Genomic DNA, 15,332 nt, shown 5'->3' with positions numbered 1-15,332 from the left:
TACCTCAGCCTCTAGAATATCTGGGATTACAGTTGCATGCCACCACACCTGGCTAATTTGATACTTTCTATGCCTCAAGTAAATGTAAGATTGTTTCTCTCTCCCTCTCTCTTTCCTCCTTCCTGACCATTGAAGGTGAGCAGCTTTGCTCAGCTGGCGATGGCTGAAACCTCTAAAACTGTGACCAAATTAGATCTTTCCTCCTTAAAAATAAATAAATAAACAAAAATAAAAGTAAGATTGTTGTCAAGCAACATCCACATAGTTTCTTGATAAGAAAGGGGGAGCTAAGAAGATAAACATTTAAATTCTGAACATGGGCCAGCATTGTGGCTCAGTGGTAGAGCACTTACTTGCCTAGCATGTGTGAGGCACTGGGTTCGATCCCCGACACCACATACAAATCAAAACAAATAAGATAAAGGTATTGTGTCCATCTACAACTAAAAATAAAAAAAATAAAATACTGAACAATACCCATAAATGTTCCAGCAGGCTGCACAGGGAGCAAAGGCTGAGAGCAGATAAAAATGCACAAGAGGCCCTTCCCTTCTTTCTCTCTTTTTCTTTCTTCATTTCTTTATTTCTTTTAATAAAATGTTTTATAATGAGAAAAGATACTTAACATAAAACAGATCATCTTAACCAATTTTAAGTGCACAATTCAGTGGTATTGCTACCAGGAAGAGGTTCCTTGTTCCTTGTCTTCCCGAAAGAAAGATTTCAGTAGAGAGACACAGATAGAAAAAAGCATAAAAGGTTTATTTAGCTTAAATGAAAGTATGTTCCAGAGAACGTGGATTTTCCAACTGGTGGGTTTTTATATTTGGTCTGGAAACATCCCTTCCTCATATATTATGCATTCAGGGCAGTTACTACTGTTTCCTTTCATGGTATAGCGTACCTGTGCTGATTTTGCCATGTTGGAAAATTTCCCATCAGTATCTAAGCAAAACCCATGAGGTGAGGGTGGGATAGGTGCTTTATGAGTGGGGTTCTCAGTCACCCAAGGTGGAGTGGTCTTTTGTCACTCCAGATAGAGTGAGTCCTATTCTCTGTCCCTCTATCCCAGATACCACAAGAAAAAAACAAAAGTGCAAAAGAATCACTGCAGGTTGTCAAATAAAATTATGAACCAAAACATGCCAAAGAAATCATTGGGGGTGCAGAGCTGTCAGAGCAGGGCACTTTTTCTAGTCCAGGATCCAGATGTAGGCAGTTTTGCAGTTGCCACATCAAACAGGGAGATGGAGCTGGGGACAGAGAGTTGCAGATTAGTCACTTTGTGCTACATGTTCACTGGATGATCTGTTGGTGGGTCTGTGTGTGCCACCACCAGGCTTGGTGCTCCTCCTTTTATGGGTCCCAGGGGAGGACATTGCTTCGTCTGGTGTGTTCAATAAGTTCATGGGCCTGGATTTTCTGATGTGAGTTCAATGAGCCCATGCATCCACATTTAATTTAATAAATTCTGTTTTAATTTGATAAGTTAATGGGTGGTCATTTTTATTAACACAGGTAATTTATTTATCAATTCATGACTCACAATTGTGCTGTACATATGGTGACTATTTACATGTACAAACGAGATGTAGAGTCATTCTTCTTTGGCCTGTACTCAAAATATTATAACTCATGGTGAACCATTGCTTTTTATTATAAAACAGAGTAACTCAGGGTTAGGCACACCCTGAAAACTACTATTCTACTCATGGAGTAACTTGGAGCAGGGCACAACTTGCTTTCCATAAGCGACAATAAATTTTTAGAAAAGTAACCATAGGAACAGCAAAACAATCAACTCCCATCCCCAGAAAAGGGGGAGAGAAGAAATAAGAAAAACTGTGAATTACTAATGTAAATAAGAAAATGTGTTAGAAATGCATCATGGAACTGGGCACAGTGACGCATACCTATAATTTCAGCTTCTTGGGAGGCTAGAGGCAGAAGGAATCCAAGTTCAAGGCCAGCCTTAATAATTTAGTGAGACCCTGCCTCAAAATAAAAAATAAAAAGGGCTGGGGATACAGCTCAGTGGTATCACCCCTAGATTCAATCCCCAATACCGAAAAAAGAAAGAAACACAGAAAGGAATGAATGAATGAATCATGGTGATTTCTCCCTCTCCAGCCTATGTGTATATAGAGTAGTAGAAATCCTGTTTGTGTTTTGGGTTTAATAACCAGTTAATTGGGCAAGAAAAATGACTGTTAAAACATTCTCTGAGATCTAACCATTTTTTTTTTTTTTATTGGTACTGCAAACTGAACCCAGGGGTACCACATACCCAGCCCTTTTTTTGTATTTTATTTAGAGACAGGGTCTCACTGAGTTGCTTAGTGCCTTGCTAACTTGCTGAGGCTGGCTTTGAACTTGCGATCTTTCTGCTTCAGCCTCCAGAGCCACTGGGATTGCAGGCATGCACCACCATGCCCAGCTTCTAACAAATTTTTGATCTTGTGAACAGAATCAAATAGGGGATAGGCTCGTCAGGCATTGTGCTAAAGTTTGGATCTTCAGTGTCCTCAAAGGCCCATGTGATAAATGCTAAGTCATCAGCTTTGTGATTTTGGGAGGTGGTAGAAACCTTTAAGACGGGGATCCTAGATATAACAAATTAGAATAAATAAATAATTTAATTTAAAAAAAGAGGGGGATCCTAGAAGGAAATTCTAGTTCACTGGGAAGCATGCCCTCAAAGAGAATTACAGGATATGTCTCTTCTTCTCTCTCATATCCGGCCATGAGGTGAACAAGCCTACCTTCCATGCCCTCCTGCCATGATGTACTGGCCCCTCCAGGCCCACAGCAACAGGGCTAATTCATCATAGACAGAAACCTCCCAAACTTGAAGCCAAAATAAACCTTTCCTCTTTTTCAAATTGATCTCTCTTTGGTATTTATTTCAAGATTGGAAAGCTAATGAACACACTTTGGCAATGCGCTTGGGGAAAACACAAGAATATACCACTGCTGAGCAGGTTAGCAGGTGTCTCTTAGTCCAGTCTCTCTGTCTCCAGCACTTGAGTCACACTTGAACTGGGATGTGGCTGGATGTACTATGTGTTGTACATTAGCAGGACAATGTCTTCTGTTACTCTCTTGTTCTATGAGGTGAGCGTAGGAATATCTGTATGGTTCAGAGACAGATGTACCCTGGCACAAGGCAGCCTGAGCACAGCTGACAGCTGCTCAGAACCTGGAGATGTTGGGGTCCACCAGTGTGAAATTGAGTTAGATGATAGTTCCTCCCATTGAAAAACAGGGGGAAATGCCATTGACCTGCAGTGGAGGAAAAAAAACCAAAAACAAATGCAGACTCAGTTTCTCCTGCTATACATTTGTAAAAAAAGGTCACTTCTTTGACTTCAAAAAGATTTTTCCCCACCAGCAAGCAAGCAATCCACCAGCTGTGTGGCCTCAGATTCAATTCCAGTACTACTTGGAGATAGTGTCAGATCTCACAGGTTAAGGGATCAGTCCCCAAGACTGCCCTCAACACAAGTCAGTTGCCAATTGCAAGACCCAGCTTGTATTACCTGGGCTTCTAATCAACTGGCTGTAAATCCTGGTTCCTACAATTCCTTTCTCTGGTTCAATTAATATGCTAGAGGGGCTCAGTGAACTCAGGGAAACACTTAACATTTAATGGTTTATTATAAAGAATAACACAAACGATACAGATGAAGAGATGCATAGGGTCAGGCATGGGGTAAGGGACACACCATTGCCAGGAACCTTCACTTGTCCTATCTGGAAGTTCTCTGAACCCTGTTCCTCTGGGTTTCTATGGAGTCTACCTCAAAAAGACACAATTAATTAAATCATCAGGGATTGGTGACCCATTTAACTTTTAGTCCCTCTTCCCTTCCCAGAGTTCAGGCTCAGGACTGAAGGTCTTAACTGTTTAACTCTGCCTTGGTCTTTGGGTCATTTGGGTGATAAAGCTACTTTTGTTGCCAGCCACCAAGTAATAAGCATAGTATAAGGGGAAAAAAAAAAAACCTATCTGATTCCGAGATCCCTAGGATTTTAGTAGTTATATGCCAGAAATCAGAGATCCAACATATATTTTACAATATCTCACCTGAAAACCAGATTGAACCTGCTCACACATCAGATACACCTTACTTTTGGTCTTCACAGGGCTTAATAGAGATCCCTAAATCTTTTTTTTTTTTTAAACTGGGAATTGAACCCAGGGTGCTATACCATTGAGCTACATCCCTAGCCTATTTTCATTTTTGATTCTGAGACTCCTTGTCTCAGAATCCAAAATATGCCAAGGCTGGCCTCCTTGCTACAATCCTCCTGCTTCAGCCTCCCATGTTGCTGGGATTATAGGTGTATGCCATGGTATCCAGTGAGATCCCTAAATCATGAAGCTTTTAAATACTTTTCTTTGGATGCCCATTTGATATTTAAGAGAGCCAAGGAAAAGGGTGAGATCCAATAACAACCTCAAGGATTATGAAACAAGACTGTTTTATGTGTTCCTTACCTTATGTTAACTTAGGTTTCTTTACAAGATGGAAAGATCTACCTTGGATAGGCAGAATATCATCAAAATAACCATACTACCAAAAGCACTATACAGATTTAATGCAATTCCTATCAAAATCCCAATGGCATTCCTCATAGAAATAGAAAAAGCAATCATGAAATTCATGTGGAAAAATAAGAGACCCAGAATAGCTAAAGCAATCATTAGCAGGAAGAGTGAAGCAAGTGGCATCACTATACCAGACCTCTAACTATACTACAGAGCAATAGTAACAAAAAGCAGTATGGTATTGGCACCAAAACAGACTGGTAGACCAATAGTACAGAATAGAGGACACAGAGACTAACCCACAAAATTACCTTAATTAGACAAGGGTGCCAAGAACATGCACTGGAGAAAAGATAGCCTCTTCAACAAATGGTGCTTGGAAAACTGGAAATCCATATGCAACAAAAATGAAATTAAACTCCTATCTCTCACCATGTACAAAACTCAACTCCAAATGGATCAAGGACTAGGAATACAACAAGAGACCCTGCGTCTAATAGAAGAAAAAATAGGCCCTAATCTCCATCATGGGAACCCTTTTTTGAACTCAGGGGCACTCAGCCACTGAGCCACATCCCCAACCCTATTTTGTATTTTATTTAGAGACAGGGTCTTACTGTTGCCAAGTGAGTTGCTTCACACCTCTCTTTTTGCTGAGGCCACCTTTGAACTCTTGATCTTCCTGCCTCAATCTCCCAAGCCACTGGGATTACAGGTATGCACCACCACGCCTACTTAATGGGAGGACATTTTTTGATGACTGGAATGCAAGCCCTTTTGCCAAAGAAAATCACACAGGTATGCCTCATATGCTATGGGGTGGTTTTAATGGTATCTATTATAAGAGATCTCTATAAGCAATTGTTTCTACTATCTAATGTCTGTCAGAAAGAATGACTCAAGTGTCAATTATTGCTTTCCCTGGACATTGACCAGAATTAAAAACTCCATGCAGCAGGTCAAGTTATGCAGGTGGTTGGCTGTCCCTTCTGCAGCTAATTCCCTCTGGCAGGCACATCAGGAAATTGTGATGCTCAGAATGAAATGTTTCATAGCATTATGGGGCTTTCTGTGGCTGAGTGGCAAAATTGAAGATACTGGCTCTGAAAATATTTCAGGCTAAACTTATTTCTACCAGAATCTGCCTAAGCACAATTGCTAGGAGAATGAGTGCCACTCATTTCTGCAGATTTGTGTATTTCTTCAGGGATCTAAACCAGTTACTAGAGTGAAGGCAAAATATTTCTTGAAGGAAAATTCTAGCCCTTGTCCAGGTATTCTGTAGTTTACCTTTCTTCAGAGCAGAGGGTTTTGGGCAGTTTATAGTAGTAGACAGGTTTCTCAACTTGCCTATCAGAATGTCAGTCTTGCCACTTGCTTGCTTGTTATGCATACAACAAGATGTATGTATTTTCTCTCAGTCAGCAATATTAAATTCTATCATGTATGAACCCAGGGCCCTGCAAAGTGGGAGGCAAATGCTCTACCATTGAGCTACATCCCTAGGACTTTTTCTTTTCTTTTCTTTTTTCTTTTTTTGTAGTTGTAGGTGGACAGAATGCCTTTATTTTATTTGTCTATTTTTATGTGGTGATGAAGATCAAACCTAGTGCCTCGCGCATGCTAGACAAGTGCTCTGCCTCTAAGCTACAGCTAAAGCACACCCCCCCTTTTTTTTCTTCTAAGGCTTTGAAACATTTATTTAATATCCTAAATAACCAATCATGGCTTATGTCATAATTATAACTGGATAATCTTATACTTCCTCAGAAAAACACAGCACTATTCAGGGACTCTGGTGCCCTAGGGAGAAATTTAATCTTTGGTCATAATATTAGCTCCTGGTTTCATAGCCCCATAAACCTTTTTTTTTTTTTTAAATATTTATTTCTTAGTTTTTTTGGCGGACACAACATCTTTGTTTGTATGTGGTGCTGAGGATCAAACTCGGCCACACGCATACCAGGAGAGCGCGTTACCGCTTGAGCCACATCCCCAGCCCCCCATAAACCTTCTTTGAAATGACCTACCATCTACTTTTTGTGAATTTTAAGATCTGTTCATTTATTGCATTCATCACCATAAATCTATATATTTATGTGACATTAGCTTAGCTCTCTTTCCAGAATCCCTATCACCTAGTTTATTATTTAGAAAGTATAAGGACTAGATTGCTATAAAACTATTGAAATTAGTAATTCAAATATTGCCTAATGTTTCCTATATAAGGCATCATATGAGAGGTTTATTTTATTTTATAATTTAGTATTAGGGGAAAAAGTTTCTTCTCAAAAATAGATCTCCTTATTTCCTGTTCCACAAGTTATATAATATATTGTATTCTGGTCAGCAGGGATAGAATGGCTGATCACTCACAGTTACCATATATTTCTTTTATTTATTTATTTTTATGTGGTGCTAAGGACCCAGCGCCTCAAATGTGCTAGGCGAGTGCTCTACCGCTGAGCCCCAGCCCCAGCCCTCACAGTTACCATATTAACCTTGGGGGATAGAGTATACATATATGTTTTCTTATTTCTTTTTTTTTTCTTCTTTTAACTAATTAATTAGTTTTGTTTTTTTTTTTTTTTTTTTTTTTTTTTTTTTTAAATATTTATTTATTTATTTTAGTTTTCGGTGGACACAACATCTTTCTTTTGTATGTGGTGTTGAGGATCGAACCCAGGCCGCACGCATGCCAGGCAAGCACACTACCGCTTGAGCCACATCCCCAGCCTTGTTTTGTTTTTGTACTAATGGAAACTATCACTGGGCTACCCACCCTGCCCTTTTTTGATATTTTATTTTGAGACAGGGTCTTATTAAATCTCCTAGGCCTATCTCAAATTTGTGATGCTCCTGCTTCAGCCTCCCAACTTGCTGGGATTATAGGCCTGAGCCACCACACCAAACTTTGGTATTATATTTAGCCTCAATAAATGTATTATATACAAGTCTTTTGTTGATACAAATTATTTTATGGGAATAAGCATCTAAAAGCCAAATTACAGGGTTCAGAGGACACAAATATTTATAAGATTCTTTGAAATATGTGCCCTAATTTCTTTCCTGAAATACTGTACTGATTGGTAATTTTACCATCACTCTATGTGAATTCTTATTTCTTAGAATTTTGACAATATGAGGGCTGAGATTGTGGCTCAGTGGTTGAGCGCTTGCCTAGCACATGGGTTTGGTCCTTAGCACCACATAAAAATAAATAAATAAAGGTATTGTGTCTATCGACAACTTAAAACAGTCTATTAGTTTTAAAAGAAGAATATTGACAATATGGTATATTAGCATTTTCTAATATATATATGCCAATTTGGCAGACAAAATTTTATATCATCATCATCATCATTATTATTCTCATCATCATCATCATTGGTACTAGGGATGTAATCCAGGGTTGTTTTTACCACTGTGTTATATTCCCAGTCCTTCCCTTTTTATCATCTGTAAATTTTTAAATTTTGAGACAGGGGCTTGCTAAGTTGCTGAGCCTGGCCTCGAACTTGTGATCCTCCTGTCTCAGCCTCCAAATTTGCCGGGATTACAAACTGTGCCTGGCAAATGGTATATTATTTTAATTTGCATTTCTTTGGTTACTGCTGAGACTAGGCTTCTTTTTTCTTCATGTTTATTGACTACTTTGAGTCAGAATTACTAGTTCCTAAAGTTTCTTTATGATAAGAAAACAACATGAATGGGTGGAGAGATTGAGCTGGTAGAAGGGAGCAGGCCTGTAATCCAGCTACTGAGAAGTTGAGGCAGAAGAATCTCATTTTGGAGACACCTGTCTCAGAATTTAAAATAAAAAGGGTTGGGGATGTAGCTCAGTAGTAGAGGGATTTCTTAGCATATATGAGGCCCTGGGATTCAACTTAGTGGCCCCAGACCTTTCTTTCTTAAATATTTATTTTTTTAGTGGTAGTTACCTTTATTTTATTTTTTATTTTTAGATGGTGTTAGGATCAAACCCAAGACCTTGCATGTGCTAAGTGATCTCTCTACCACTGAGCCACAACCACAGCCCCCTTTTTTTCTTTCTTGTCCTGGGGGAATTGAACCCAGGGCCTTGTACATGTAGACAAGCCCTCAACCACTGATCTACATCCCCAGCCCCCAGCCCTTATTACATTTTATTTTGAGATATGGTTTCCCTAAGTTGCTGAAGTTGGCCTCAAACATGCTATCCCTCTGCCTCAGCCTTAGGAGTAGCTGGGATTACATATGTGTGCCCCCATGTTTAGCCTGAGGCTTGTTTTTTTAATTAAAAACATTTTAATGACCTTTTCTTATTGATGCAATATGGTTTTTTAAAAATTCTAAGTGAATATTTTTGACTATCCATAGTCCATGCAGAGTTACAACCCTATCCTTCAATAATACACCGACAATTCCTAAAGGAAACCACTTAAAAAAAAGGCGAAACCTAGATACTTCCTTATTTGTCCAACTCCATCTAAGTTTAGATGTGTAGAAAGGCCTAGATATATCCAGAGTAACCCCCATACAACATATTGCTTGATCATTCCCCCCCCCCCTTTTTGGTGTTAGAGATTGAACCCAGGGCATTGCACATGCTAAGTATGTCCTCTGCCACTGAGTATAATACCAGCCTGATCCGCTTTCTAAAATAAGGTTTTAGAACAATGCCATTAAGATAAGGGAATAAAGTATGGAGGGATGAAGTTTTAATTACTATACATGCACATATTTTTCACAAGTACTAGGGGGAAACATTTAACAGATGAATTAGAAAGAAAAGGTGGATAAAAATGTTTGTATGAGAATTTTAATACATTCTGGACAGTGTCATCCCGTTGCTGTCATCATTGGTACAAACTTGGTAGCTTACTTGACCATCATCATCAGTATCTGCTTCATTAATGATTTTATCAACCACTTTATCTAATTTCCCTCCAAGATTCATATCACATGGCAAAACTCTGCTGCAGTAATGTAGCCATTGCCATCCTTATCAAACACCTGGAATTCTTCTCCAATTTCTTCTTTATTGTGTCTTTCATTTTTCTTGCCATTATTGTCAGAAATTTAGGAAAGTCAGTTGCGCCATCTCAATCAGCATTTATTTCATTAATCATGTCCTATAACTGCTTCCGTGGGATTTTGCTCAAGAGATCGGATTACAGGTTACTAATTCTGTTGTTAGAATTCCGTTGATATCCTTATCAAATAGTGAAAAAGTGCCTTTGAAGTTTGTGATCTGCTCTGGTCAGTTGGTCAGCCATGTTGCAAGCTCTACCAATTTCTAAGATTCAACCACACAACCACTCAGCTGGCTTGCTCCATTTGGATTCTAAAAATGTATTTTAACCAGGAAAGTCTGCCATTTGCAACAGCATGGATGAACCTAGAGGACATTATACAAAACAAAATAAGGCAGGTACAGGGAAACAAAGACTATCATGGGGCTGGGTGTGACTCAGTGTTGTAAAGCACTTGTATAGCAAGAGCTGGGTTCAATTCCTAGCACTACCAAAACCAAAACAAAACAACCCCCCACCCCACCCCCATCCCCACAACTCAAACCTGTAGATCTCACTTCTTTATGGACTTTAAAAAAAGAACTCTGAGGTACAAAGTAGAAAATGTTGTTATCAGAAGCTGGGGGAGAGAGAGAGAGAGAGTGGACAGGAGATAGAATTAATTAGAAGGAATCAGTTCTGGTGTCCCATTGCATGGCGAGGTGATTATAGTTCCTGGCCTGTGTGAGGCACTGGGTTCGATTCTTAGCACCACATGTAAATAAATAAAATATCCATGAACAGGGTATATTTTTCCATACACTGTTCATGGATAGGAAGAACTAACATCATCAAAATGGCGATATTACCCAAAGTTCTCTACAGGTTTAATGCAATGCCAATCAAAATCCCAATGGCATTTCTTGTAGAAATAGATAAAGCAATCATGAAATTCATATGGAAAAACAAAAGACCCAGAATAGCAAAAGCAATTCTAAGTAGGAAGTGTGAATCAGGCGGTATAGCAATACCAGATTTCAAACTATACTACAGAGCAATAGTAACAAAAACAGCATGGTACTGGTACCAAAACAGGCGGGTGGACCAATGGTACAGAATAGAGGACACAGAGACCAATCCACAAAATTACAACTTTCTTATATTTGATAAAGGGGCTAAAAGCATGCAATGGAGGAAGGATAGCATCTTCAACAAATGGTGCTGGGAAAACTGGAAATCCATATGAAACTGAATCCCTTTCTCTCGCCATGCACAAAAGTTAACTCAAAATGGATCAAAGAGCTTGATATCAAATCAGAGACGCTGCACCTGATAGAAGAAAAAGTTGGCTCCGATCTACATATTGTGGGGTCGGGCTCCAAATTCCTTAATAGGACGCCCATAGCACAAGAGTTTATAACTAGAATCAACAAATGGGACTTACTCAAACTAAAAAGTTTTTTCTCAGCAAGAGAAACAATAAGAGAGATAAATAGGAAGCCTACATCCTGGGAACAAATTTTTACTCCTCACACTTCAGATAGAGCCCTAATATCCAGAGTATACAAAGAACTCAAAAAACAAAACAAAACAAAACAAAACAAAAACAATAAGATAACAAATAACCCAATCAACAAATGGGCCAAAGACCTGAACAGACACTTCTCAGAGGAGGACATAAAATCAATCAGCAAGTACATGAAAAAATGCTCACCATCTCTAGCAGTCAGAGAAATGCAAATCAAAACTACCCTAAGATAACATCTCACTCCAGTAAGATTAGCAGCCATTATGAAGTCAAACAACAACAAGTGCTGGCGAGGATGTGGGGAAAAGGGTACTCTTGTACATTGCTGGTGGGACTGCAAATTGGTGCGGCCAATTTGGAAAGCAGTATTGAGATTCCTGGGAAAGCTGGGAATGAAACCACCATTTGACCCAGCTATTCCCCTTCTCGGACTATTCCCTGAAGACCTTAAAAGAGCATACTACAGGGATACCGCCACATTGATGTTCATAGCAGCACAATTCACAATAGCTAGACTGTGGAACCAACCCAAGAGATGAATGGATAAAAAAAATGTGGCATTTATACACAATGGAGTATTACGCAGTACTAAAAAATGACAAAATCATGGAATTTGCAGGGAAATGGATGGCATTAGAGCAGATTATGCTAAGTGAAGCTAGCCAATCCCTAAAAAACAAATGCCAAATGTCTTCTTTGATATAATGAGAGCAACTAAGAACAGAGCAGGGAGGAAGAGCAGGAGGAAAAGATTAACATTAAACAGAGACATGAGGTGGGAGGGAAAGGGAGAGAAAAGGGAAATTGCATGGAAATGGAAGGAGACTCTCATTGCTACACAAAATTACATATAAGAGGTTGTGAGGGGAAAGGGAAAAAAAAGCAAGGGAGAGAATTAAATTACAGCAGATGGGGTAGAGAGAGAAGATGGGAGGGGAGGGGGGATAGTAGAGGATAGGAAAGGTAGCAGAATACAACAGTTACTAATATGGCATTATGTAAAAATGTGGATGTGTAACCTATGTGATTCTGCAATCTGTATTTGGGGTAAAAATGGGAGTTCATAACCCATTTGAATCTAATGTATGAAATATGATATGTCAAGAGCTTTGTAATGTTTTGAACAACCAATAAAAAAATTTAAAAATAAATAAATAAAATAAGGGTCTATTGACAACTAAAAAAAAAAAAAAAGAATTTGAGACCAGCCTGGGTAATGTAGTGATACCCTTACTCAAATAAAGTAACAGACAAACAGAAGAACGTAAAGAAATGATAAGTACTAAAATTGATAGATAGGCTAATATCCTGATTTGGTCATTCCATAATGTGGACATGTACTGAAAAACACATTGTGCCCCACCAGTATATATAATTATTATTTATCAATTAAAAATCAAAGAAAACTTGCAAATATGTGGCTTTTCATCTTTCTGGTTTTCAGTTTCTTTCCTAATTGCATTGTTATCTGATAATAAAAATCTGCTTTCAAGTTGTCCTTTTGATCTTTTATCTGTGAATAGTTTACCCTGACAAAGTCGTCTTTTTAATTTTTGCTTTGTTTTTGGTCTTCAAATCCATTTTTGTCTAATCTAGATCTTTTTTTCCCCTTTGGCATATGAATAAATGCTCAATATCATTAATTATCAGGGAAATGCAAATCAAAACACAAAGAGGGCTGGGGATGTATCCCCATTCAAGGCCCTTGGATCCATCCCCAGAATAGCAAAAAATAAATAAATAAATAAATAAATAAAAAACAAACCAAAAAAAACTAACCACAATGAGATGTTGCAATGGCTATTATCAAAAAGATGAAAGAAGACCAGCACTACAGCACATGCCTATACCCAAGGTACTCAGCAGGCTGAGGCAGGAGGATTCCCAAGTTTGAGGCCAGACTGGGCAATGTAGTGAGACTCGAAAGAATTGAAAGCAGGGGCTCAAACAAATCTTTCTACACTCACGTTCATTAGCAGCATTACTTACAACTGCCAAAAGGTGGAGAAGCACCCAAGTTTCCATCAAAAAAGAAAGGACAAACAAAATGCAATAAATATATACAATAGAATGTTTTTCAGTCTTAAAAGGGAAGGAAGTTCTGGTGTATGCCATGACATGGATGAACCTTGAGGACATTGTGCTAAGTAAAATAAATCTTTAAAAAGGGACTAATACTGTATGATTCTGGAATAGTCAGATTCATGGATAGAAAGAAGAATGCAACAGCCAGGGGCTGGTGGGAAGAGGAAATGGGGAATTATTGTTTAATGGGTATAAAGTTTCAGTTTGGAAAAATGTAAGAATTCTGGAGATGGAAGTTGGTGATGGTGACGCAAAAATGATAATATATTTAATACCACTGAACTGTACAATTAAAAACGGTTCCAATAGTAAATTCTATGTTATTGGCAGTTTATCACAGTATAAAAAGAGTAAAACTAGAAAAGCAAAGAGGGGGGAAGGGAAGAAGACCCTACCCCACAATGTCCTTTGCATTACTGCCATAGGCCCAATGTGTCACCCAGAGCCCACCACCATAGTGAATTGTCAATAAGTACTTGTGAATGGGTAAGGACAAGACCAATGGATTAAAGTCACTGTATTCGCTGTGGTTTGGATTTTAAATGTATCCTGCAAAGCTCATATGTGGGAGACTTGCTTCCCAGCCATTAAGAGGTGGTGGAAACTTTAGGAAGTGGTCCTACTTGGAGTTAGGTCATTGGCAGCATGCCTTGATCCTGCTCCTTCCTCTCTCTATTTCTTGGCCACCTTAAGTGACCAGGCTTTCTCTGTCACATGCTCTGCCACCCCCATGAAATTATGCCTTGCTACAAGCCCAAAGGCAACATGGCCAAATGGACCGCAATCTCTGAAAAACATAAGCTGAAATCAATCTTTCCTTCTCATAAGTTGATATCCTCAGAAATCTAACTAACACAGTTTTAGCATCCCATAGCCTTTCCCAAAGCCTAAAATTACTTAAAAGGAAAAACGTTCATCTTCTTAAAACCTAAACCTAAATTCTACAGTTTGGGACCAAAAAGATAACTTGAAAGACAAAAGGCACTTGTCATTTGTAATTGATATGATGACAAATGTTTGAAAATACTGATTCACTTGTACATGTCCACGCTCAGCATCCCACTGAAAATAGCCAGAAGAGACGTGGCATGGTGGCACGCACCTGTAATCCCAGTGTCTAGGGAGGCTGAGATAGGAGGGTTGCGAGTTCAAAGCCAGTCTCAGCAACATAGTGAGGCCCTAAGCGACTCGGCAAGACCCTGTCTAGAAATAAAATATAAAAAAAGGGCTGGGAATGTGGCTCAGCGAATAAGTACCCCAGGTTCAATCCATGGTATCAAAAAAAAAAAAAAAAGAGGAACATGGGATTTTTTTCCCCTGCCCATTTTATTCCTTTACCCAAGACCTCCTGGATAGGCAAATAGAGATTTGGAAAGCCCCTCCCTCTGGTCTTGGCCCTGCTTGGCATGTCTCCCCCTGAGTCTGGGCACCACCTCCTCTGGCTGTTCTGTATTTAGTTCTGTTCCTGCCTCCCCAGGAAGGTCTCTTTCATTGTTTCACTGGTCACTGGTCCTCTCCGTTCCTCAAATCTGGCTCTGCTTTTATCCTCTGCCAGCCCCATGGCCAGTGTTAGGTGTGTGGGCCGTGATTCTCTTCCTGTGTGCTTTGAGGATCATTTTTATTTATGTTTGAAGGACTTTGTTCTGAGGCAATCTTGAAGCATTTTGGTCTTGGTTCAGATACACTTTTTCTTTTTCTCTCCTTCCCTTCCAGGAAAAATCCTAACAATTATTTATTCCCTCATGTCTTTAACATTCTTCTTTCTGATTGGCTGACAGAGACTCAGTGTCTTTCACAGCAGGACAGTGTGGGCAGCAGAAATATCCATTGAGTGTCCTGGGGATGGGGCGGCACCCTTCAGGCTGACTTGTGGGAAAGCCTGGAAACACCAAAAGTGTGGGGAGCAGCTCTGACCCCAGGAGGCCTGCATTCAGCTTCACTTGGGTCCCTGGGTGCTCTAGTGGCAAATGCCATGCTTCCCCTGGGGCCCAGCCAGGATGGCTCAGGCCAGGAGGAGAATCACTTCAAAGACATCTGTTTGAGGAGAGAAAAATGCTCCCTTTCTGCAGGTACCAGGTTGATCTTGGTGTTCTGAGGTAATGATCCAGCCCCATCTGAGACCACAAGTCATCTTGGAAGTCTGACCTGGCATTCTGTGATCACAGAACTCGTT

General features: G+C 39.4%; 1 pseudogene; it reads right to left on the bottom strand.

Moving 5' to 3' along the window:
- Window positions 1-9,373: 9,373 nt before the first annotated feature.
- The window catches only part of LOC124080600 (calmodulin-A-like), a 39,039-nt pseudogene continuing 33,080 nt past the window's right edge, over window positions 9,374-15,332 (bottom strand).

Source organism: Marmota monax, unplaced genomic scaffold, assembly GCF_021218885.2.
Source record: "Marmota monax isolate L192 unplaced genomic scaffold, Marmota_monax_Labrador192_F-V1.1 WCK01_AAM20220418_F8-fsc00018, whole genome shotgun sequence".
NCBI classification, from domain to species: Eukaryota; Metazoa; Chordata; class Mammalia; order Rodentia; family Sciuridae; genus Marmota; species Marmota monax.
This window is presented reverse-complemented; position numbering and strand designations above follow the sequence as displayed.